At 44.8% G+C, this 24,058-nt stretch overlaps 1 protein-coding gene across 6 annotated transcripts in view; it reads right to left on the minus strand.

Annotated features, from left to right (window-relative positions):
• RHOBTB1 (Rho related BTB domain containing 1) overlaps window positions 1-24,058 on the minus strand; it is an 89,769-nt gene that overhangs the window by 50,013 nt on the left and 15,698 nt on the right. For 2 of the 6 annotated variants that reach the window (XM_073353410.1, XM_073353411.1), the window contains exon 3: window positions 3,051-3,108. The exons of 1 other annotated variant lie outside the window; for it this stretch is intronic. The gene's annotated coding sequence lies outside the window, so the exon portion shown is untranslated. Of the gene's footprint in view, window positions 1-3,050; window positions 3,109-14,771; window positions 14,966-24,058 lie in introns of those variants that run through there. 3 more of the 6 variants (XM_073353417.1, XM_073353412.1, XM_073353413.1) reach the window with 2 other exon arrangements.

Genomic DNA, 24,058 nt, shown 5'->3' on the forward strand with positions numbered 1-24,058 from the left:
AGCTCTTTGCAAAGGACGCAATTTAGAATTCATCTGGCTAGTACATTTCTGAGGACAATGAAGCAGACTGATATCAATGATGAAAATATTGGGAAGGATCTTAGACACCACTTCGGATGTTTATATTTTCAAATCACCATCTGGGATTATTGGAAAATTAAGAGGAAACAGGAGAGGAGAGAGCGCCAAGTTCCTAGATAAATCTATTTGACTTGAAGTATGGTATGTAAAGCAGGTAGTGTCCAATAAAGTGTAAGGTTATAACTCCAGTTCATGGGCTGCACTAATGCTTATGGCTACCTGTTTCTTTCTCCTCTTCTATCTCCATTTGCTGATGGGGTTTTTCTTACTTTTTCTCATTGTTGAATGAGTATCCTTTATTATCATGGAAACCAGAGCTGTTGCTACAACATGCAGATTCTTCCAACCAACTGGCCTTAATAATAATAATAATACAAGTTTACATTTCTAAAGCACTTTTATCCAAAAGCCCGTTAAAGAAACATTATCTTAAAATCTAGTCAAGAAAAAAGAAAACTTAAGCAGTTCCAGTTCCTACCCATGAACCCGCCTGCCAACAGCTGTGATTTTACAAGTGAAATTTCTTCTTTTAAAAAGTTATTCTCTCTCTCCTGTCACTGGGTAAAGGACCCACACAAACAATAGAGGAGATGTACTACGGCCATGATCCTGCAAGAAGATCCCGGCAGGTGTGCTGCTATCCCCATGTGATGCACTACATGGGCACAGGAATTTGCCTCCATAGATCTCACTGCAGGATCAGGGATTGATTGGCTAACTTCATGGGAAGAAATGCACGTTGTACACAATCTATAGAGCTAGTTATTTTTTTCCATTTGAAAACTTTTTCCTAAAACACAAGAATGGCCTTTATTTAAAGTGAATATTTTTGTGGAAAATTTTCATTTCTTTCCAAATTTTCTCTTTTTAAAAAAATACATATTTTCAGTTTTCAGAAACCAAAAACAACCATTTTTTTCATTTCTTCTGAAACTTTTCACAGAAAATATTTACCATTTTCCAACCAGAAATAATAACTAGTTTCCCTATCAAGTACACAAAATAGATGAACGAAAGAAAGGGGGGAAAAAATCTCTAAGCAATTTAATTTATAGTCATCTTAAACCATACGTGAATCAACAGGACAAAAAAAATCAGATTGCAGTGGTTTTAACACTGATAGCATATCTTTAACTATGGGGAGGAAGTGTGGCCTAGAGGATAGGCACTGGACAGGGACTCAGGAGACCTGGTGCTGTGTCTGCTTTGCTGAATGACCTCGCAAAGCCACTTCCCCCTCTGTTCCTCAGTTTCCCCCATCTGTAAAATGGAGGTAATGATACTGATCTCCTTTGTAAAATGTTTTGAGATCTGTGACCAGTTTATGATGATTATAAAGCATAAGTTAACCAATAAAGAACATACCCCAATTTTTCTTACAGCAGTAGCCAAATATGAACCCCCCCGCACCAGCATAGAATACTCACCAACAGTCTAGAGTAGCGGTTCTCAACCTTTTCCTTTCTGAGCCCCTCCCCGCCCAACATACTATAAAGACTCCATGGCCCATCTGTGCCCCAACTGTTTTTCTGCATGTAAAAGCCAGGACCGACATTAGGGGGTAGCAAGAAGGGCAATTGCCCGTGGCCCCACGTTACTGGGGGGACCCTACAAAGCTAAGTTGCTCAGGCTTTAGCTTGAGTTTTCTGCCCTGGGCCCCAGCAAGTCTAACTCTGGCCCTGCTTGAAATCTGCTTGTGGCCCCCAAATTGAGAACCCCGGTCTCAAGCATCAACTCAGTGATTTATGTCGGATCCTGGCAACACTTACTAGTAGGGTTCGTACTTATTACTGTGAGGAGTTCAGTTGACTTCACCAGGCTGCTTCATGGCATAGTAATTACTAGGCTTAGTACTACGGACTTGCAGGATCGAGTCCTTGAGCTGAAGATTGCGAGTGAGGATTTGAAAGCCTCAGATGCTCATCAAAGAAGGCCCTGCCTTCCTCTCTCCCAAAGGTGAACTGTCAATAGTTCCAACCCTGTCTGACTCAACTTACAATTTTGGACACGGGGGACAGGGATACGCTTGAGCAAACAGATCCTCCATTACTGAGACTAGTGCTGGCATTTTCATAGAAATCTAATGGAGAGCAACACCGGAATGTATGCAATTCAATGGGAGATGGGTGCTTCACTTCCTCAGATGCCTTTGAAAATCCTAGCATAAGAAACAAACAAACAAAAAAAAGAAACCACCACAAAACCTATTGATGAGACCTTGAAAAGCACTCACTGAGAAACAGATACCTGGAAATACGTGAAGTGGCTTTATTTGTGGTTTCTCCCCCAGCAAGGCTGTACTATCTATTTTAAGGGTGTACTTTTCTTACTATGAGTCCTTTACAGAAGCAATATATAACTTGGTACCACAAATGGTGATTAGGAAGTGCAGCAGAGTGTATATATTAGGGTGACCAGACAGCAAATGTGAAAAACCGGGACAAAGTGTGGGGGGTAATAAGAGCCTATATAAGAAAAAGACCCAAAAATCGGGACTGTCCCTATAAAATCGGGACATCTGGTTACCCTAATATATGCATACCAAAGTGCAAACACAGAAGCTGGAGATTTAGAATCAATGCAAAAGCGTTAAATTCTACGGGAACTGAAGTCATTGCATTAGATTGAAAACTGTTAGGGTATCAGAAGACTGGCAAAAGCCTAAGCAGATATGCAATAGAGCCAGGGAAGCAAAGGAGTTGTTTTCACTTTGAAATATAAAACAAACCCTTTTTTGTTTTAGAAACTAAATGGATTTATAAGCATATGTGAAAGGAGAAAAAGAAACTTATAGATATGGTACATCTGTTTAAAAGGCAGAAATCACAGGCATCTTCGATTCAAGGGGAGGAGCGGGAAGGAAGGGGCCATAAAACCAATTGCAATCTGAGAAACCCGATACAATTCAGTTAATGATTTCAGAACTACAAATACATTGGTGAAAGAAACCACAGCAGGGTATCAAGTACCTGACAGACGGCAGCAGCTGGTGAAAGACTGTCACAAAACCTTTTCATGAGGTGTAACCTAGAAGAGGAAAATTATCAAATGGCAGAGGGCAAAAGGGGAAGTAATAACAAATTTACTTTGTTAGCATCAATGAATCAGCCAGTACCAAACACAGGCAACAAGGGATAGGTGTAATGAGGGTTAAATCACATGACAAGATAAGGCAAACAGTAATTTTGGGGCAGATCCTCAGTTGGTATAAATTGGAATAGCTCCACTGGCTTCAATGGAGTTATACCAATTTACACCAAAGTAGGATCTGATTCATTTTGTACTGAGAAAAGGAGTACTTGTGGCACGTTAGAGACTAACACATTTATTAGAGCATAAGCTTTCGTGAGCTACAGCTCACTTCATCGGATGCAAGTCAGCTGTAGCTCACAAAAGCTTATGCTCTAATAAACGTGTTAGTCTCTAAGGTGCCACAAGTACTCCTTTTCTTTTTACGGATACAGTCTAACACAGCTGCTACTCTGAAACCTGTCATTTTGTACTGAAGAAGAGACCAGTTAGAAGATATTAAATTAGGCTGTTGGGAAGATATGTTAGATTAATAATGGAATGTTTTATCTTATATCAACCCCTTCTAATTGGCCCCTGTTAATACAACAGAGGATAGCAGTAGCCAAAGCATGGAGTTTCTGAAGATCCTCAGCAGATTTTGAGCAAAATTCTGTTCTCAAATGCTAATTCACCCTTGTTGCTGAGCTCTAAGTGACATTTCTCATATTTTTCCTTTTGTTTTATAAGTAATGTTTTGGAAAAACCTTAGCTACTGTTTTATTCACTCCTGTTTTTAAGTGTATAAGAGAAATATAAATAATGAGCAATGCACCTAAATGATGGCAGGAATAACCCAATAGACCTGCGTAGTCATTGGAATATTTAGCACTTGGAGGGGTTTGTGATGGCTGACTTTAGGTCAATCATATTACCAGGCTCAGGGCTACGTTGTGCACTTACACCCTGTGCAAACCCAGCAACGAAAGTCAGTGGACAATTTTGCTTGTAATGTCTAGTACAGTAACTCCTCGCTTAACACTGTAGTTATGTCCCTGAAAAATGCGACTTTAAGCAAAACGATGTTAAGCGAATCCAACTTCCCCATAAGAATGATTGTAAACTGGAGGGGGAGGGGGGGAAAGGTTCCAAGGAAATTTTTTTTTACCAGATATATATACACACACACACACACACACACACACACACACACACACACACACACACACACAGAGTATAAAGTTTTAAACAAACGATTTAATACTGTACACAGCAATGATGATTGTGAAGCTTGGTTGAGGTGGTGAAGTCAGAGGGTGGGATATTTCTTAGGGGATGTCTTATTGCTAAATGATGAACTAGCAATTGGCTGAGTCCTCAAGGGTTAACTCGTTGTTAATGTAGCCTCACACTCTACAAGGCAGCACGAATAGAGGGAGGGAAGACAGCATGGCAGACAGACAGCATGGCAGGTGTCCCATCTACCACCCCCTGCTCCCCGCCCCGACTGCCCCCTGCCATCCCACCCAACTCCCCCCCCCATTCCTGACTGTCCACCCAGAACCCCTACTCCATCCAACCACCCCTTCTCCCTGTCCCCTGATCACCCCTGGAACCCCTGCCCGACTGTCCCCCGCCGCCCCATCCAACCCCCCCTCTTCCTGACCCGACCCCAGCCCCCATTCAACCCCCCTGTTCCCCGCCCTCTGATCACTGAGCTGAGGCTGCACAGGATGGGGAAACAGTGAGGGAGGGACTGGGGGCTAGCCTCCCAGGCCAGGAGCTCAGGGGCCGAGCAGGTGGGCCAGATGTGGCCCGTGGGCCGTAGTTTACCCACCTCTGTACTATTGCAGTGGATCTCAACCTTTCTAGACTACTGTACCCCTTTCAGGAGTCTGATTTGACTTGCTTAATCCCAAGTTTCATCTCACTTAAAAACTACTTGCTTACAAAATCAGACAAATATACAAAAGTGCCACAGCACACTATTACTGAAAAATTTATTTTCTAATTTTTACCATACAATTCAAAAATAAATCAATTAAAATATAGTACTTAAAGCAGTATAAACAAGTCATTGTCTGTATGCAATTTTAGTTTGTACTGACTCTGCTAGTGATTTTTATGTAGCCTGTTGTAAAACTTGGCAAATATCTAGATGAGTTGATCTACCCCCTGGAAGACTTCTGTGTACCCCCGGGGCATGTAGTGTACCCATGGTTGAGAACCATTGTACTATAGCAAAGTTTGGGGTATTAACATGGCAGGAGTTTTACAAAACTCACTGAGGTGGGGCTAATTTCTCTTGAGATATCTATTTCTTTTTATATTAGTACTTTGCTGTATCTCTACAGGACCCTGTGACAATTTGGGGAATCTACCTCTGTACAATTTATGAATTCCAGTTTGATATCATGCATATATATTTCCTTAACTACAAACTCAATTTTGAATGAGGAGCTTATCTGCTTGTCTTTTTACCTCCATGTTTGACTGAAACTACAAGGGATAGTAAAAAACAATGAGGAGTCCTTGTGGCACCTTAGAGACTAACAAATTTATTTGGGCATAAGCTTTCGTGGGCTAAAACCCACTTCATAAGATGCATGGAGTGAAAACTACAGTAAGCAGTATATACAGGAACTCCTCACTTAACGATGTAGTTATGTTCCTGAAAAATGTGACTTTAAGCGAAACAAACAATGTTAAGCAAATCCAATTTCCCCATAAGAATTAAAGTAAGTACAGGGGGGTCAGGTTCCAGGCAAACTTTTTTCACCAGACAAAAAACTATATATATCTCAAACACACACACACACACACACACACACAGTATAAGTTTTAAACAAACAATTTAATACTGTACACAGCAATGATGATTGTGAAGCTCAGTTGAGGTGGTGAAGTTAGAGGGTGGGATATTTCCCAGGGGATGCCTTACTGCTAAATGATGAACTAGCATTCGTCTGAGCCCTCAAAGGTTAACACATTGTTGTTAATGTAGCCTCACACTCTACAAGGCAGCACAAATGGAGGGAGGGGAGACAGCATGGCAGACAGAGATACACACCCTGTGTGTGGGAGAGAGAGCGAGAGAGAGCGAGAGAGGTGCATTGCGCCTTTAAAAAAAAAATCAGGAAGTTGAGACAGCAGCTGCGGCCAGCAGCATCTCTCCATCCTGAGCCCTGTCCTTTCCCCACCCTGCTCTAGGAAGGGGTAAGCGGGGGGCAGGAATGGGGGATGGGGACACCCTGACATTAGCCCCCTTCTTCCCCCCTCCCTGCACAGCAAGCAGGAGGCTCCCGGGAGCAGCTCTAAGACAGAGGGCAGGAGCAGCCCATGGCAGTGGGGAGAGGGGCAGTTGAACTGCCAGCAACTGGTAGCCTGCTGGGCGGCTGCTGTACAGGGAACTTAGGGGAGTGGGGAGCTGCTGGTCCACCCTGGTTCCAAGCCCCCACCAGCTCGCTGCAACGGGCTGCTCTTCCTGCAAGCAGTGGACAAAGCAGGTGGCTGCCAAACAACGTTATAAGGGAGCATTGCAGAACTTTAAATGAGCATGTTTCCTAATTGATAAGCAGCTTAACAAAGAAACAAAGTCAACCGGGATGACTTTAAGTGAGGAGTTACTGTATATACAGTACATGAAAAGATGGGACTTGCCCTACCAACTGGTGGGTCAGTGCTAACGAGGCCAATTCAATTGAGGTGGAAGTGGCCTATTCTCAACAGCTGACAAGAAGGTGCTAGTATTAGCAGAGGGAAAATTACTTTTCGTAGTGACCCATCCACTCCCAGTCTTTATTAAAGGCCTAATTTGATGGTGTCCAGTTTGCAAATTAATTCCAGTTCTGGAGTTTCTCATTGAAGTCTGTTTTTGAAGTTTTTTTTGTTGAAGAGCTGCCACTTTTAAGTCTGTTATTGAGTGTCCAGGGAGATTGAAGTGCTCTCCTACTGGTTTTTGAACGTTACAATTATTGATGTCCGATTTGTGTCCATTTATTCTTGTGTAGAGACTGTCCAGTTTAGCCAATGTATATGACAGAGGGGCATTGCTGGCACATGATGGCATATATCACATTGGTAGATATGCAGGTGAACGAGCCCCTGATGGTGTGGCTGATGTGGTTAGGTCCTATGATGGTGTCCCTTGAATAAATATGTGGACAAAGGTGGTAATGGGGTTTGTTGTAGGGATTGGTTCTTGGGTTAGTGTTTTTGTTGTGTGGTGTGTGGTTGCTGGTGAGTATTTGCTTCAGGTTGGGGGGCTGTCTGTAAGCGAGGACTGGCCTGTCTCCCAAGGTCTGTGAGAGTGAGGGATCGTCCTTCAGGATAGATTGTAGATCCTTGATGATGCGCCAGAGAGGTTTAGTTGGGGGCTCTAGGTGATGGCTAGTGGCGTTCTGTTACTTTCTTTGTTGGGCCTGTCCTGTAGTAGGTACCCTTCTGGTTCTGTCCATCTGTTTCTTCATTTCACCAGGCAGGTATTGTAGTTTTTAAAACGCTTGATAGAGATCTTGCAGGTGTTTGTCTCTGTCTGAGGGACTGGAGGAAATGTGGTTGTATATTAGAGCTTGGCTGTAGACAATGGATCATGTGGTGTGGTCTGGATGAAAGCTGGAGGCATGGAGGTAAGTATAGTGGTCAGTAGGTTTCAGGTCCAGAAAGTGGATCTCTTATGTGGACTGATCCAGGCTGAGGTTGATGGTGGGGTGGAAATTGTTGAAATCCTGGTGGAATTCCTCAAGGACCTCCTTCCCATGGGTAGAGATTTTGAAGATTTCATCAGTGTAGCACAAGTAGAGTAGGGGGGCTAGGGGATGAAAGCTGAGGAAGCATTGTTCTAAGTCAGCCATAAAAATGTTGGCATACCACAAGGACTCCTGGTTGTTTTTGCTGATACAGACTAACATGGCTACCACTCTGAAACCTACAAGGGATAATGACACTGTGCTAAAAATGGAGGGCTGTTAAACCTTCATGGTCCTCTATTCACACAGAGCACCTTTGGACAAAGACAGGTTTCAGAGGAACAGCCGTGTTAGTCTGTATTCGCAAAAAGAAAAGGAGGACTTGTGGCACCTTAGAGACTAACCAATTTATTTGAGCATGAGCTTTCGTGAGCTACAGCTCACTTCATCAGATGTTTACCGTGGAAACTGCAGCAGACTTTATATACACACAGAAATCATGAAACAATACCTCCTCCCACCCCACTGTCCTGCTGGTAATAGCTTATCTAAAGTGATCAACAGGTGGGCCATTTCCAGCACAAATCCAGGTTTTCTCACCCTCCACCCCCCCACACAAATTCACTCTCCTGCTGGTGCTAGCCCATCCAAAGTGACAACTCTTTACATAATCAAGTCGGGCTATTTCCTGCATAGATCAAGGTTTTCTCACATCCCCCCCACCCCCATACACACACAAACTCACTCTCCTGCTGGTAATAGCTCATCTAAACTGACCATTCTCCAGGTTTAAATCCAAGTTAAACCAGAACATCTGGGGGGGGGGGGGGGTAGGAAAAAACAAGAGGAAACAGGCTACCTTGCATAATGACTTAGCCACTCCCAGTCTCTATTTAAGCCTAAATTAATAGTATCCAATTTGCAAATGAATTCCAATTCAGCAGTTTCTCGCTGGAGTCTGGATTTGAAGTTTTTTTGTTTTAAGATAGCGACCTTCATGTCTGTGATTGCGTGACCAGAGAGATTGAAGTGTTCTCCGACTGGTTTATGAATGTTATAATTCTTGACATCTGATTTGTGTCCATTTATTCTTTTACGTAGAGACTGTCCAGTTTGACCAATGTACATGGCAGAGGGGCATTGCTGGCACATGATGGCATAGATCACATTGGTGGATGTGCAGGTGAACGAGCCTCTGATAGTGTGGCTGATGTTATTAGGCCCTGTGATGGTGTCCCCTGAATAGATATGTGGGCACAATTGGCAACGGGCTTTGTTGCAAGGATAAGTTCCTGGGTTAGTGGTTCTGTTGTGTGGTATGTGGTTGTTGGTGAGTATTTGCTTCAGGTTGCGGGGCTGTCTGTAGGCAAGGACTGGCCTGTCTCCCAAGACTTGTGAGAGTGTTGGGTCATCCTTTAGGATAGGTTGTAGATCCTTAATAATGCGTTGGAGGGGTTTTAGTTGGGGGCTGAAGGTGACGGCTAGTGGCGTTCTGTTATTTTCTTTGTTAGGCCTGTCCTGTAGTAGGTAACTTCTGGGAACTCTTCTGGCTCTATCAATCTGTTTCTTTACTTCTGTAGGTGGGTATTGTAGTTGTAAGAAAGCTTGACAGAGATCTTGTAGGTGTTTGTCTCTGTCTGAGGGGTTGGAGCAAATGCGGTTGTATCGCAGAGCTTGGCTGTAGACGATGGATCGTGTGGTGTGGTCAGGGTGAAAGCTGGAGGCATGCAGGTAGGAATAGCGGTCAGTAGGTTTACGGTATAGGGTGGTGTTTATGTGGCCATTGTTTATTAGCACTGTAGTGTCCAGGAAGTGGATCTCTTGTGTGGACTGGACCAGGCTGAGGTTGGTGGTGGGATGGAAATTGTTGAAATCATGGTGGAATTCCTCAAGGGCTTCTTTTCCATGGGTCCAGATGATGAAGATGTCATCAATATAGCGCAAGTAGAGTAGGGGCTTTAGGGGACGAGAGCTGAGGAAGCGTTGTTCTAAATCAGCCATAAAAATGTTGGCATACTGTGGGGCCATGCGGGTACCCATAGCAGTGCCGCTGATCTGAAGGTATACATTGTCCCCAAATGTGAAATAGTTATGGGTAAGGACAAAGTCACAAAGTTCAGCCACCAGGTTAGCCGTGACATTATCGGGGATAGTGTTCTTGACGGCTTGTAGTCCATCTTTGTGTGGAATGTTGGTGTAGAGGGCTTCTACATCCATAGTAGCCAGGATGGTGTTATCAGGAAGATCACCGATGGATTGAAGTTTCCTCAGGAAGTCAGTGGTGTCTCGAAGGTAGCTGGGAGTGCTGGTAGCGTAGGGCCTGAGGAGGGAGTCTACATAGCCAGACAATCCTGCTGTCAGGGTGCCAATGCCTGAGATGATGGGGCGCCCAGGATTTCCAGGTTTATGGATCTTGGGTAGTAGATAGAATATCCCAGGTCGGGGTTCCAGGGGTGTGTCTGTGCGGATTTGATCTTGTGCTTTTTCAGGAAGTTTCTTGAGCAAATGCTGTAGTTGCTTTTGGTAACTTTCAGTGGGATCATAGGGTAATGGCTTGTAGAAACTCGTGTTGGAGAGCTGCCGAGCAGCCTCTTGTTCATATTCCGACCTATTCATGATGACAACAGCACCTCCTTTGTCAGCCTTTTTGATTATGATGTCAGAGTTGTTTCTGAGGCTGTGGATGGCATTGCGTTCCGCATGGCTGAGGTTATGGGGCAAGTGATGCTGCTTTTCCACAATTGTGTAGTAGACAATTGTGGAAAAGCAGCATCACTTGCCCCATAACCTCAGCCATGCGGAACGCAATGCCATCCACAGCCTCAGAAACAACTCTGACATCATAATCAAAAAGGCTGACAAAGGAGGTGCTGTTGTCATCATGAATAGGTCGGAATATGAACAAGAGGCTGCTCGGCAGCTCTCCAACACGAGTTTCTACAAGCCATTACCCTATGATCCCACTGAAAGTTACCAAAAGCAACTACAGCATTTGCTCAAGAAACTTCCTGAAAAAGCACAAGATCAAATCCGCACAGACACACCCCTGGAACCCCGACCTGGGATATTCTATCTACTACCCAAGATCCATAAACCTGGAAATCCTGGGCGCCCCATCATCTCAGGCATTGGCACCCTGACAGCAGGATTGTCTGGCTATGTAGACTCCCTCCTCAGGCCCTACGCTACCAGCACTCCCAGCTACCTTCGAGACACCACTGACTTCCTGAGGAAACTTCAATCCATCGGTGATCTTCCTGATAACACCATCCTGGCTACTATGGATGTAGAAGCCCTCTACACCAACATTCCACACAAAGATGGACTACAAGCCGTCAAGAACACTATCCCCGATAATGTCACGGCTAACCTGGTGGCTGAACTTTGTGACTTTGTCCTTACCCATAACTATTTCACATTTGGGGACAATGTATACCTTCAGATCAGCGGCACTGCTATGGGTACCCGCATGGCCCCACAGTATGCCAACATTTTTATGGCTGATTTAGAACAACGCTTCCTCAGCTCTCGTCCCCTAAAGCCCCTACTCTACTTGCGCTATATTGATGACATCTTCATCATCTGGACCCATGGAAAAGAAGCCCTTGAGGAATTCCACCATGATTTCAACAATTTCCATCCCACCACCAACCTCAGCCTGGTCCAGTCCACACAAGAGATCCACTTCCTGGACACTACAGTGCTAATAAACAATGGCCACATAAACACCACCCTATACCGTAAACCTACTGACCGCTATTCCTACCTGCATGCCTCCAGCTTTCACCCTGACCACACCACACGATCCATCGTCTACAGCCAAGCTCTGCGATACAACCGCATTTGCTCCAACCCCTCAGACAGAGACAAACACCTACAAGATCTCTGTCAAGCTTTCTTACAACTACAATACCCACCTACAGAAGTAAAGAAACAGATTGATAGAGCCAGAAGAGTTCCCAGAAGTTACCTACTACAGGACAGGCCTAACAAAGAAAATAACAGAACGCCACTAGCCGTCACCTTCAGCCCCCAACTAAAACCCCTCCAACGCATTATTAAGGATCTACAACCTATCCTAAAGGATGACCCAACACTCTCACAAGTCTTGGGAGACAGGCCAGTCCTTGCCTACAGACAGCCCCGCAACCTGAAGCAAATACTCACCAACAACCACATACCACACAACAGAACCACTAACCCAGGAACTTATCCTTGCAACAAAGCCCGTTGCCAATTGTGCCCACATATCTATTCAGGGGACACCATCACAGGGCCTAATAACATCAGCCACACTATCAGAGGCTCGTTCACCTGCACATCCACCAATGTGATCTATGCCATCATGTGCCAGCAATGCCCCTCTGCCATGTACATTGGTCAAACTGGACAGTCTCTACGTAAAAGAATAAATGGACACAAATCAGATGTCAAGAATTATAACATTCATAAACCAGTCGGAGAACACTTCAATCTCTCTGGTCACGCAATCACAGACATGAAGGTCGCTATCTTAAAACAAAAAAACTTCAAATCCAGACTCCAGCGAGAAACTGCTGAATTGGAATTCATTTGCAAATTGGATACTATTAATTTAGGCTTAAATAGAGACTGGGAGTGGCTAAGTCATTATGCAAGGTAGCCTGTTTCCTCTTGTTTTTTCCTACCCCCCCCCCCCCAGATGTTCTGGTTTAACTTGGATTTAAACCTGGAGAATGGTCAGTTTAGATGAGCTATTACCAGCAGGAGAGTGAGTTTGTGTGTGTATGGGGGTGGGGGGGATGTGAGAAAACCTTGATCTATGCAGGAAATAGCCCGACTTGATTATGTAAAGAGTTGTCACTTTGGATGGGCTAGCACCAGCAGGAGAGTGAATTTGTGTGGGGGGGTGGAGGGTGAGAAAACCTGGATTTGTGCTGGAAATGGCCCACCTGTTGATCACTTTAGATAAGCTATTACCAGCAGGACAGTGGGGTGGGAGGAGGTATTGTTTCATGATTTCTGTGTGTATATAAAGTCTGCTGCAGTTTCCACGGTAAACATCTGATGAAGTGAGCTGTAGCTCACGAAAGCTCATGCTCAAATAAATTGGTTAGTCTCTAAGGTGCCACAAGTCCTCCTTTTCTTTTTGGACAAAGAGTTGGCTACTACTCAGAAGAAACAGTTAGCCAGGTGAGCTGGTACCTAAGCAACAGATCACTTCTGGAAGACTCTGATCACGAGGAGGTGATTATGTGACAAAGTGGAGCAGAGGCCCTTGCCTCACTCCACACAAAATGGCTGGAGGAGAAACGCTGTCCACCCGATAACCTTTAATTCTGTGGTTAGAGCTCTTACACCGGATGTGGGAAACCCAGGTTCAATTCCCCCCTCTCTGCCAGATATGGAGAAGGGATATGAACAGGGGTCTCCCACCTCTCAGGAGAGTGATCTAACCACTGAGCCACGGGATATTCTGATGTGGTGCTCCCTCAATCTCTCCAGCTGAAATTGTTGCACTCCGTATAAAGAAAGAGTGACTGGAGCAGGGGGACTAGATCCTGGGTCTCCCCCTCTCTGGTATGTGCACCGGACTATAAATCATTTCCATTCTGGGATCCAAACACAGTACCCTGAAGCAGCAAAAGGAACTTTACCAGAGCTAGTAGAGGGCCCCAAGTTGATTTTCCCCCAAAAAATATTTACTATCATTGGGAACTCCGCTATATGAATTCACTCAGTTCACCAAATAATCATTTTAAAAAAGTTAATAGGCCCATTTCTGCATCCCTAGCATGAGTGTAATTCCTGATGAGGTAACTGGCAATTTGCATGTACAATGACTGCAGAACCAGGCATACAGGAAGTGCAGAAAATATAAAGCAGAAATTAACCAATTCTCTTTCCATGGGTAATACTGTATGTCCACCAGCATCCCTTCCCCCCCCCCCCGCAATGTAACTCACATTTAATATGCTCTGTTCTACTAATCTTTATACTGAAAATAGTCCATGCTCATTTTCCAGACCTCACACTATTTGGCAGGATTCTCCCCAAAAGCCTTTTTCCTAGAAAGAGTTCTGAACCTGATAAATATCTGAGAGCTTGCTGAACAAAGTAATTTCCACCTCAGGCTGAACGGTTGGCTTTGATTCAGCTGAATGTCCAGGAATTGTACACAAGCTGAGGATGAACAGAGCCATTGAGAAGACTTTGGGGTCACTTTGTAGTTCTCTCTGTAACCATATGTAGAACTTCAAGGATATTGTTGTTTAATAAGTAGTTGTGTAAGGCCAGCTCCAAAGACACAGCTGGTGTTTTGACCAGTGAAAGTCAAGTCTGAACTCTCAGCGTGTCTACCCTGCACCAGTTCAATAACTGGACATTTCTTTAGTCTGGATGTTTGCTGCCAGGCTAGGTAGACAAACTGCCATAATGTTAACCTAATAATCAGTTTATAGCGGTACCTTTCCCCAGACCAGGCTCTGCCAGATCAGACACCAAATAATCTGTGCCGTGCAAGCCCCTCATGGCAGCCTCCAGCTGTTGTCACAGCAACCCACAACAGACTCCGCAGACACAGCAGGACAAAACCACCCTTCAGCCCCTAGGCTGCTTAGCAAGCTACAGTTCATGTGCCAAGTGCAAGCAGGTGTTGCCCGCACTGCACCCCTCTGCCTATGCTTGGCACGTTCACTGGCGGGAAAACGAGCCCCGCCGAGCCCTTCCTGCTCAACAGCAGGACCCTCTGCTATGGGGCAGCGCCTCCACTTCAAGCTGCCCGGAGGCCGTGCACCTGCGGGGGGCTCCCTCCCGGCGCCGGCCTGCCCCCGCCCCAGCCGGCTGCCGTGGGCAGGCTCAGGGGGCGACGAAGAGCGAGCCAGCCCTGCAGCCGAGGCTCCGTTACGCCGAGCCAGCCAGGGCTGTGCCCGCACACGCCGGGGCGGGCGGCCGGGGAGGCTCCGCGTGCCGAGAAGTTTAGGGCAACCGCGCACGGGGCGACTCGGCACCTACCCGGGAGGGGCCGCGCTGCCTCGCCGCCCGCAGGCTGGGCAGGGGGGACGGACGGACCCAGCGGCGGCTGTTCCTCAGGCGGGGCGCGCCGGGCGAGGGGCCACCGCGGCGTTGCAAGGAGGCAGCATGGCGCTGTCGCGCCCCTTTGTACCGCTGCTGCTGTCCGGCCAGGGCGCGCGCCGCTTCCCGCCCCGCTCCTCCCTCCCCAGCCCGCCCCACGAGGAGGCTGAGGCAGGAGCGAAGCTCCTCGCTCCGCGGCGGGAGCCGCTGCCACTCTCCGCCTGGTGACGTCTGTCCCCTCCGTGCTATTTATAGCGGAGCATTGGATTTCATTCATGAAAACAGGGCCGGGTGTCTGTGTGTAAGGGAGGAGGGAGGCTGGAGGCGCTCCAGAGACCACTGGCCACCACCGTGCACAGCAGCCCCTCAACTCCCGGGCGCCTGCAGCCACACCACCGAGCAACAGTCCGCACCCCGAAGGGCACCGTGCAAAGAACGGGGGCACCCCCAGGCTCGCCTGGGTGCTGCAAGCACGGATCATTGTACAGCCGCCTCTCGCAACCAGCGCGCGCACAACTGCACAGCCCGTTCCAGCTTAGTGAGCCCGCAACACCGCTGATTGTGCGGGCTCTAGTCTGCGTAACACCGCCCCTGTGAGCGCTGCACGCGCCCCTCCTTCTTAAATACAAGGAGGTGATCTTGTTTATAGTTTTATGCCCCGGTTCCTGACTAACCAGGGGAGGTCGCGCTATGTCCTTTCCCCACACGTGAGTTGAAAAGGTCAAGTATTGTCAGGCACAAACACGTAAGTAAAAAAAGAGTACAAGTCCCCGTGCTCTTTGGACCGGCCCTAGCTCTCACCCGATCATTTCATAGCAGTACTCACCCTGTCTTAGTATTTGAATTTACCAGTATCGGGTGCGATGTTTTGGCCACATCTCTCCCCTTTAATTTTTATTAACACGTCACTTCTGCATTAAAAGTCTACAGTAAATTGTTCGCACTGTTAGTCCCAGCATATTAGAGAGCCAAGGTAGAGGAGATGAAAAACAAAAGCTTTTGAACTACACCAAGCTCCCTGTAGCTTAAAGTTTGTCTTTCACTAGACAGAGGTTGGTCCAAAGAAAGATAATACCTCACCCACTTTGTCTCTATAGTAAAGTGGTTAGTTTAAATTTGAGGCTTTCTATCCAAATGAATAATATAAATGTAGGGCTGGAAGTGACCTCTTAAGGTCATCTAGTCCATTTCCAGTCCAGAAGGAGGACCAAATACACCTCTAAATGAGGCAATTTAATGAACTCAGGAAGAACCTGTTAATGGGAAATGATTGCCGTTACAAAACTAAGAGGCACCATGCTAATATGTGGCCCTCACACCTAATGGCTAATCATTTGCTCTCCACAAGCATGCAGCTAACACTTTCCCCTAGTAACAGGCATATGCACAACTATTGTGGCTAAATAACACTTTCTCTATGTTGATGCAAATTTTACTAGAGGGAAGGAAACAATCTATTATAGCAAATTGGAGATTAATAGAAATGGAGTGCCCTCTAATAATGATACAATCAGTTTTAGAGAACAGCTTCTAAACTCCTTTTACAAAGACTCTTCACCTTAATAGATTAACAATACCTGCATTTGGCTTTAGTCAACTACATTTTTCAAATGCTCAGAAGCCAAACTCACATTAACCAGGTCAGGCTATAATGCTTTTGGACAGAGCACAGTTATGTCAAGCAGCTTTATAGTCTGCAATTCCATACCACAGGAGGCTGTAGTCCTAACCTAGAATGAAATGTTACAAATATTAATTATGTATTTACTGAAGGCTTGTCTACACATGGAGTTATTTAGGAATCACCACTGTGATTTCATTTCACACACTAAAACTTTCAAGTGTAGACAAGCCCCAACTCAGTACCTGACACAAATAGTAAAGAAAGATCCTTATGAATTAAAAAGAGGTCTAAATCCTACGTACGATCTTGCAAATCTGAACAAATATAATGGACTTGCAGTCAACTCCAAATGGTAAATCATGAGTCATAATAAAAAAAAAAAAATCAAGAAATTGGTTTAAAAATGAGATTTAAATTAAATTTTTGCCTTTGAGTAATAGGGTTTACATTAAAAGAAAAGGAGTACTTGTGGCACCTTAGAGACTAACCAACTTATTTGAGCATAAGCTTTCGTGAACTACAGCTCACTTCATCGGATGCAGGGTTTACATTTGCAACCTTTTCTCTGCAAATGTAAGGGCTAGACAGTTACTGGTTTGAAATAAAATCTGAAGTTATCACATAGTCATACTATTCTGGGAGCTGGGACTTGAAGAAAAAACACTGAGGCCCCAATCCATGAAGGGACTTTGGTGTTGCAGTGCTGAGCATTGCAGCACTTAATTTTTAGGTGCCTAGGAAAATCACAGGAAAAACACTGCAATCCATAAAGTCTGGGTATAGGAGCTGAGGTGCCTAACTATGAATGGGGAAGAGATACATGCCTTGGACTGCAATCTACAAAGCCAGCATATGAGGTGGGGAACCACCTAACCTAGCCTATAGCAGATGCCATCCAGGCGGGAGTGTGCTAAACTCCAACCCTCTCATGGAAATAGGTGCCTACCTTTGCTTGTGATCCACAAATTTGGGGAAGATTGGCATTCAACCACCTAAGTTGTGTGTAGGGGCCAAAATGAAGAGCTCCCCTTATAACCTTTAGCCTACTGGGTAGGGTTCTCACCCAGGATGCGAGACACCCACTCTTCAAATCCCACCTCCTTCTGAAGAAGAGAAGGGACCTGAACAGGGCTCTGCCACCTCTCAGGTGAATGCCCTAATCACTAGGCTACACAGTCATAGTAACTCTTTCACTGTCCCAATTATTTAATTATTCAATTATTGAAGTATTAAAGTGAAACAACTTCAATAGGAGAGATTGAGGGGAGCCTACCTCAGAATGTTCCAAAGCCTAGGAGCACTCACCTGAGAGGTGGCAGAGCCCTGTTCAAATCCCTTCTCCCCCTCAGGAAAACAGTGGGGGGAATCTGTTCTACATCTTAGATGTCTATTCACAAATACGAGGGGTATGGGGAATGAACAGGAAGTCTTAGTACATGAGCAAAATTACTTAATTGGCATCACAGAGACTTGGTGTGATAAATCTCATGACCAGAATATTGGTATAAGTGGGGTACAGCTTGTTCAGGAAGGACAGACAGAAAAAAAGGGAGGAGCATTTTATATTAAGAATGTCTACACTTGTTCTGAGGTCCAGAGGAAGTGAGAGACAAACACGTTGAAAATCTCTGGGTGAAAATTAAAAAAAAAACCCACCAAAACTACCAGTAATGTCATGGTAAGGGGGTCTAATATAGGAGGAGGTAGTCGATGAGGCATTTCTAGAACAAATAGAAATATCCAAAACACAAGACCTGGTAGTAATGATAGGGACTTTAACTCCCAGACACTGTTGGAAAAGTAACATGGCAAAACACAAAATGTCTAACAAGTTCCTGGAATGTGGTAGGGACAACTTCTTGTTTGAGAAGACAAAGCAAGTAACCAGGGGAACAGCCATTTTAGACTTGATTCTGACTAACAGAGAGGAATTGGTTGTGAATCTAAAAGTGGAAGAGAATGTGGATGGAAGTGATCACAAAATGATAGATTTCATGATTCTAAGGAAAGGAAGGAGTGAGACTTGCAGAATAAGGACAATGGACTTCAAAAAAAGCAGACTAAAACTTAGAACTGGTAGGTACAGTCCCACGGGAAGAAATGAGAATATCACTTGTGAAATTCACTGCTGTTCAGTATTGTAAGAGTTGAAATTCCTGTGAATACAAGGAGCATCTGCAGTGAAGTTAACAAAGATAAAAATGACAATGTGCTTCTGTGCATAAACATCAGAACTGGGAATTTTCCCTTTTGTTACCATGTGGTAGGATCAGCCAGTGCATTATATGGGGTTTTAATCTCCCTTTGATAAATCTGGAATAAAGCCAGTGTGGTAGGCATGATACTGGATTAGGTGGACCATTGGTCTGATCAATCTTACCTTATGGGTGACCCCCATTTACGCTCTAATACCTATTCCCCACAGTCAGGGCTAGTTCTTGGGTTGGGCACACAGGGCAGTAGCCCTGGATATCAGTTTCCAGGAGATGCAATAGCAGGGTGGTGTACTGTTTTGTTTTTTTTCCTCTTCATTGTGATTGCCCAAATGTTTCTGCTCTTTAAGTGCCCTCCCTCCTCCTCCTTTTTTTTAAGCTAGGGTGTGGGGAGCTGCTGAAAACCTTTTCCACCCTGGCTGGTGAAACTGCTTGGGCTGCTCCTGCCCACAGTCTTGAGCAAAAAGTGATTGAGATAGAAAGGAACAGCGGACAAAAGAAAACCCTGGCTATTGGTTAAAACACTCCGAGGTTATCACCGCTGGAATCAATGTGAGCCTTGGTCCTGTCAGCAGGTTAGATATCAGGATGTAGGTCTGCAGTGCTCAGTGGTGGTGTCCTAATGGCTGAACTGTGACTGAAGCACCTACCCATTCTAACGGAGATTAATTTTGGAGCCGTTTGTAAGCTTGTTATGATGCCCTCCTAGAGGCATAAGGGGAAATAAAAACCATTTATAAGGCACTAGAGCAGAGCCAGCTTTGACTGAATGTAACCATATGAGGAATTGGTAGGGGTACTGTTTTGCTTTCTTGGAAAAGGATAAGGAATTTGTGAACTGCAAGCTCCCCCACTTCCCCGTTCCTGCTACATCAAACTCTTATTGCAGCAAAGGGGACCAAATATGTAAGTACTTCTGTGGCTGTGAAGTAGCTGCACATTTCTCTGTAATGCTGTGGTTTTTTGTATAATCATCTGAAGTGACTATTACCATTCAATACTGCATAAAAACATTATTCCATCACAACTGGATAACTGCTTATCATACATGTCAATGGACGACCTCTACAACTGAGCAAAAAATATAATTCCAGGACAGCAGGAGTCCCTAATGAAGTCACTACAAGTTTAGTCTTTCAGTGAATCCTAATGTACAGTATTTACATTGAACACTCAGATTTTCATATGACAGCACTGTTTTATCATGAACTGAGCAGCATACTTTTTGAGAAGGTAGAATGAGACTCAAATATTATACTGAATAGTTTCTAGGCCCTGAGCCAACAAAGCATATAAATAACTTTAAGAGCACAAGTAGTCTCATTGAGTTCACATGCTTAAACACACGTGCTTAAGTGCTTTGCTAGATTGCAGGTCTAGATATTAGTGGTAGATGGTTTATTAGGTTTTTTTGGGGGGTGGGGGCTGAGATTCCATTAGTACATATAGTCCCAAAAGCCTAGGTATTGGACTGAGCTTCATATTTAACTCCAGAGCCTGATTCTACCAAATTTTTATAGACTTCCAAAACAGTACTCATTGTACATTGCCACAAGTGTGAAAGTGCCATAATTCCTTCAGTATGCACTTGTAACAGGCTGTTAAAAAGTCAAATGATCTGTCCAGGCACCATTATCTTACTAGAATAAATACTGATTTTCAGAGAATCGAAGGTTTGAATGCACGCCCACAGAGAATTCCAATTGTCTGCAAAGGATTTTTTGGTATACAGTTCCCATTCAAACAACTTTTTAAAAATATCATCCTATGTGGAAAGCTCTGTAAATATTTCCCAATATCTCTTTTGTGACTTTGGTGCTAAATGTAGACTCTTTGAGACCATGGAGTTCTTTGGGCAATTAAAAATCCCAAGAATTTCAGGTACACCTGAGTTATGCATGGCTCGTAGAGTGAAGGGGGAAGGTGGTTTTCCATAACCTTTTTGCCCCTCCCAGATCTGGGGGGCCAGTTTAGCCCAAGGCTGCTCTAATTTGCATTGGCTGGAAGGGCCCATCCTACCAACCCAAAATCACTGGAACACAGTGCACTCTGGCCATGCCCTCTCCTCTACTGCTCAGGCTTTCTTCACACTCTTGACATGCCTTCCATGCTGAGGGGCAGGGCTAGAAGCAGGTGGCATAGAACTAGCCATGCAGGCGTAATGCCACCCAGAGATAAAAGCAGGTGGTTGATAAGAGGGGACCACAAGGATTTAGCCCACCAGCTTTGTCAGCGGCAAAACTCTTCAAGGAAACAAATATCCTCATTCTCTGTCTGGCAACAGTGAGACTGGTTTATGCTGCCAAACTCCAAGGCACTGGTGCTCCTTCATGAATCATAAGGGACTCCACCGATGCTAATTATTATTCATGCTACAGAGCATCTTACCAACCAGAAAGTCTGTAGTGCTAACTTGATGCCACTAGGAAATCAGGATCTCCTCATCTTTATCACACATCTGGCTGGCATTTATCACTGATTCCTCCTATTTGGTTAACAGAAAACATCCATCTGCTTTGGCCCTAGCCCCCTCCACTAACCCTACCTCCAGTTCTGGACACCTCAGAGGGCCTGAGATTACAACTTCAAAGTGAAGGATGGGTTGGGGTCCCTCTTTTCCCAGTACCAGGAGGCCATGGGGAAGAGATCTTCCTGTAAAAGCCCTGAAAAAGTCAGTCTAAATTACAAGAGTTCTACAAGCCATGCTAACTTTGTGTGCATGGAAACAGTAAGTTAAAATAAATTTACCTGCAAGTTCTGTCTAGTATAGATAAAAGTCAAGATTCTGTGCTCCGCCTCAGTCTCATAATGATCGAATGTACCTACTGGGTTAACTGAAACCCACTCTCAGTGAAGATGATGGAATGAGATGCCTGTGAACATATTAGAATGATATGCAGCTACATATATCTTTAGGTTGTGATACTTAAGGACTTCATCATCATACTGTATATATGATCACATAGCTTCAGCCAACTGCCAGTTTGTCAATTAAATAATCAGGCTGTTAAATATTTTAAATGAGCTGCGTAATTTTACTTACTTTTTTTTTGCAATTTGGCATTGAGGCTTTAACTATGTGGGTAGATCAAAATCATTATTAACTACATCTCTTCTTCCTGTGTTCAGGTAGTAGGTTGATATATTCTCCATTAGACTTTACCCATTAAAAAAATTATAAAGAGAATGAAAGCCCTAGATTTTGTTTAAATGTGTTTAATATATGTGTTTACATACATCCTTCAAGACTTTTCCTACCAATACACCTTTTGTATCAATTGGTTTGTATTCAGAACTCTGCCTTTCCTACAGCAAATGCTTACACATTCACAGTTAGCCTTCTTTGCAAAACAGTTCTATATTGCATGCAGTCTGAATTTTCTCCTTTATTGGAGTCATAAGGACAGAGCTCAGCATCTGATCTAAGGACACTGTTTTTGTTCAGTGACATCAATAGCTATTCTAAACTGATTACAAAACGAAGTAACCTGGTTAGATACAGTTGTATCCATTGTCCGAGTATAACATGAAATTCTCCTTCAATTATCAGAGACATCAAAATGTGTGATACATACAATGTCTTTTCCATTTATGCCAAGCTGCATAAATGGAAAAGACATTCTGAAAGAATAGTACATTTTGCAATTTATGGATTAGCAATTACCATATTATTTTTAGGAATTACTCAGTAAATTCTAAATAGAGTCCAAGATTGTGATGACTTGATTTAGAATTCAATAGTTCCTCAGACTCGTACTGGAACTGTAGTATCAATGACACAAAGTACCACTGTTTTCCTCTGAAGAGACTTTCATATTCCTTTCCACTGGTTTTCCATTCCAATCACCACATTATCTTGATAAGGGAGACTACTGGAGCTATAGTTTATACTTAGAATGTGCATGCTGCAGTTTTGAACCTGTAGCAAAGGGCTGTGCTTTAATAAAGCCTTAAATGTTAGTCTATTCACCTCTAGCATGCCAGCTTTGAATTTTTTCTTATTTAATCAACAGCTTTTAAAGGTGGGGCAGTACATCCTCATTCCGCTTACTCACATCTTTTATGCCATTAGAACTTCTCCTGCCATCTACTCTTCTACATTCCAGTTCTTAAGTACCCCCTACTGTTTTATTTCTAAATAAAGACTGGGATTCAAAGTAAGCCTGAGACTGTATTATGAGTAGGGCTTGCCAGGCAAGGGCTAAGTAGTTAGCCCTGGAAAGTCCACCCCATACAGAGCTGGCAGATTTAACCACTTATCCAGGGCCCAAATGTCCAGTCTGTACATTGGGGCATTCTTACTTGCCCCAGTCCCATTTATTTCTGAGGGGGTTGCACAACCTGCTGCCAAGAAGGAAGTGGAGTAGTTTAAAGTGGTCCGAGTATAAACTAGGAAGAACAGAATGAATTAAGCAAAAGACATTTTTGGCTGAATATCAGGAACAGCAAGAGGAACAGCTGAATGCATTATGTAATAGTCTCCCAAGAGAAGCAATGGAAGAGCCATTGCTCATCTCATTTAAAAACTAGACTGGATAAAGCACTGGAGAGAATACACTGTATGACCTAGTCTTGCATTAGTATTGGGTGTTTTGGGTAACAGGCAGTGGTGAGCTGGAGCCGGTTCGCACGACAGCTGTTAAATTTTGAAACAGTTTTAGAACCGGTTAACCCGCTTCCCTGCAGGGGGCGCTGAGGCCTTCATGGGCTCCTGCTGGGAAGTGATGCAATTCCTCCTCCAACCTCTGGGGGCGCTGCGGGAGCCATGTGGGTCCTGGGCACGAGCCCTGTTGCTGTTGCTGCTCCCCTGGCCCTGGGGCTCCCGCTGCTGCCTGGTGGGTCCCCGGCTGCTCTGCTGGGCCTGGACTGCGTCCTGCTGCCTGGGCTGCTCTGAACCGCTCTGCCCGTGAGCGCCCACCACCCTGCCCTCAGCCAGCCCGTGTCTCCAGCCACCCCCTGCCCTGCCTGCAGCCAGCCCCTGCCGCACCCCCAGTACCCCCTGCCCACACCAGCCCGTCTCCAGCCACCCCTGCACCCCTTGCCTGCGGCCAGCCCCTGCCGCACCCCCTGCCCTGCCTCCAGCCACCCCCTGCCTGCAGCCAGCCCCTGTCACTCCCCCTGCCCTGCCTGCAAAAAGACCCCAAAAGAGACCTATAAAATCGGGACATCTGGTCACCCTAGCACACTCCCGGGGACCCACACATGTGAAATGGAGCTCATTTCTAGTTCAGGCCCATCTTTTTAAAAAAGAACTTTAGGCAGGGTTAACATACATCCGTATTTTCCCGGACAGGTCAGGCTTTTTGGTTCTTAAATCACTGTCCGGGAGGAATTTTTAAAATTTAAAAATTCCTCCCGGGGAAAATACGGACGTATGGTAACCCTGTTGG

Source organism: Lepidochelys kempii, chromosome 7 (assembly GCF_965140265.1).
Source record: "Lepidochelys kempii isolate rLepKem1 chromosome 7, rLepKem1.hap2, whole genome shotgun sequence".
Taxonomy (NCBI): Eukaryota; Metazoa; Chordata; order Testudines; family Cheloniidae; genus Lepidochelys; species Lepidochelys kempii.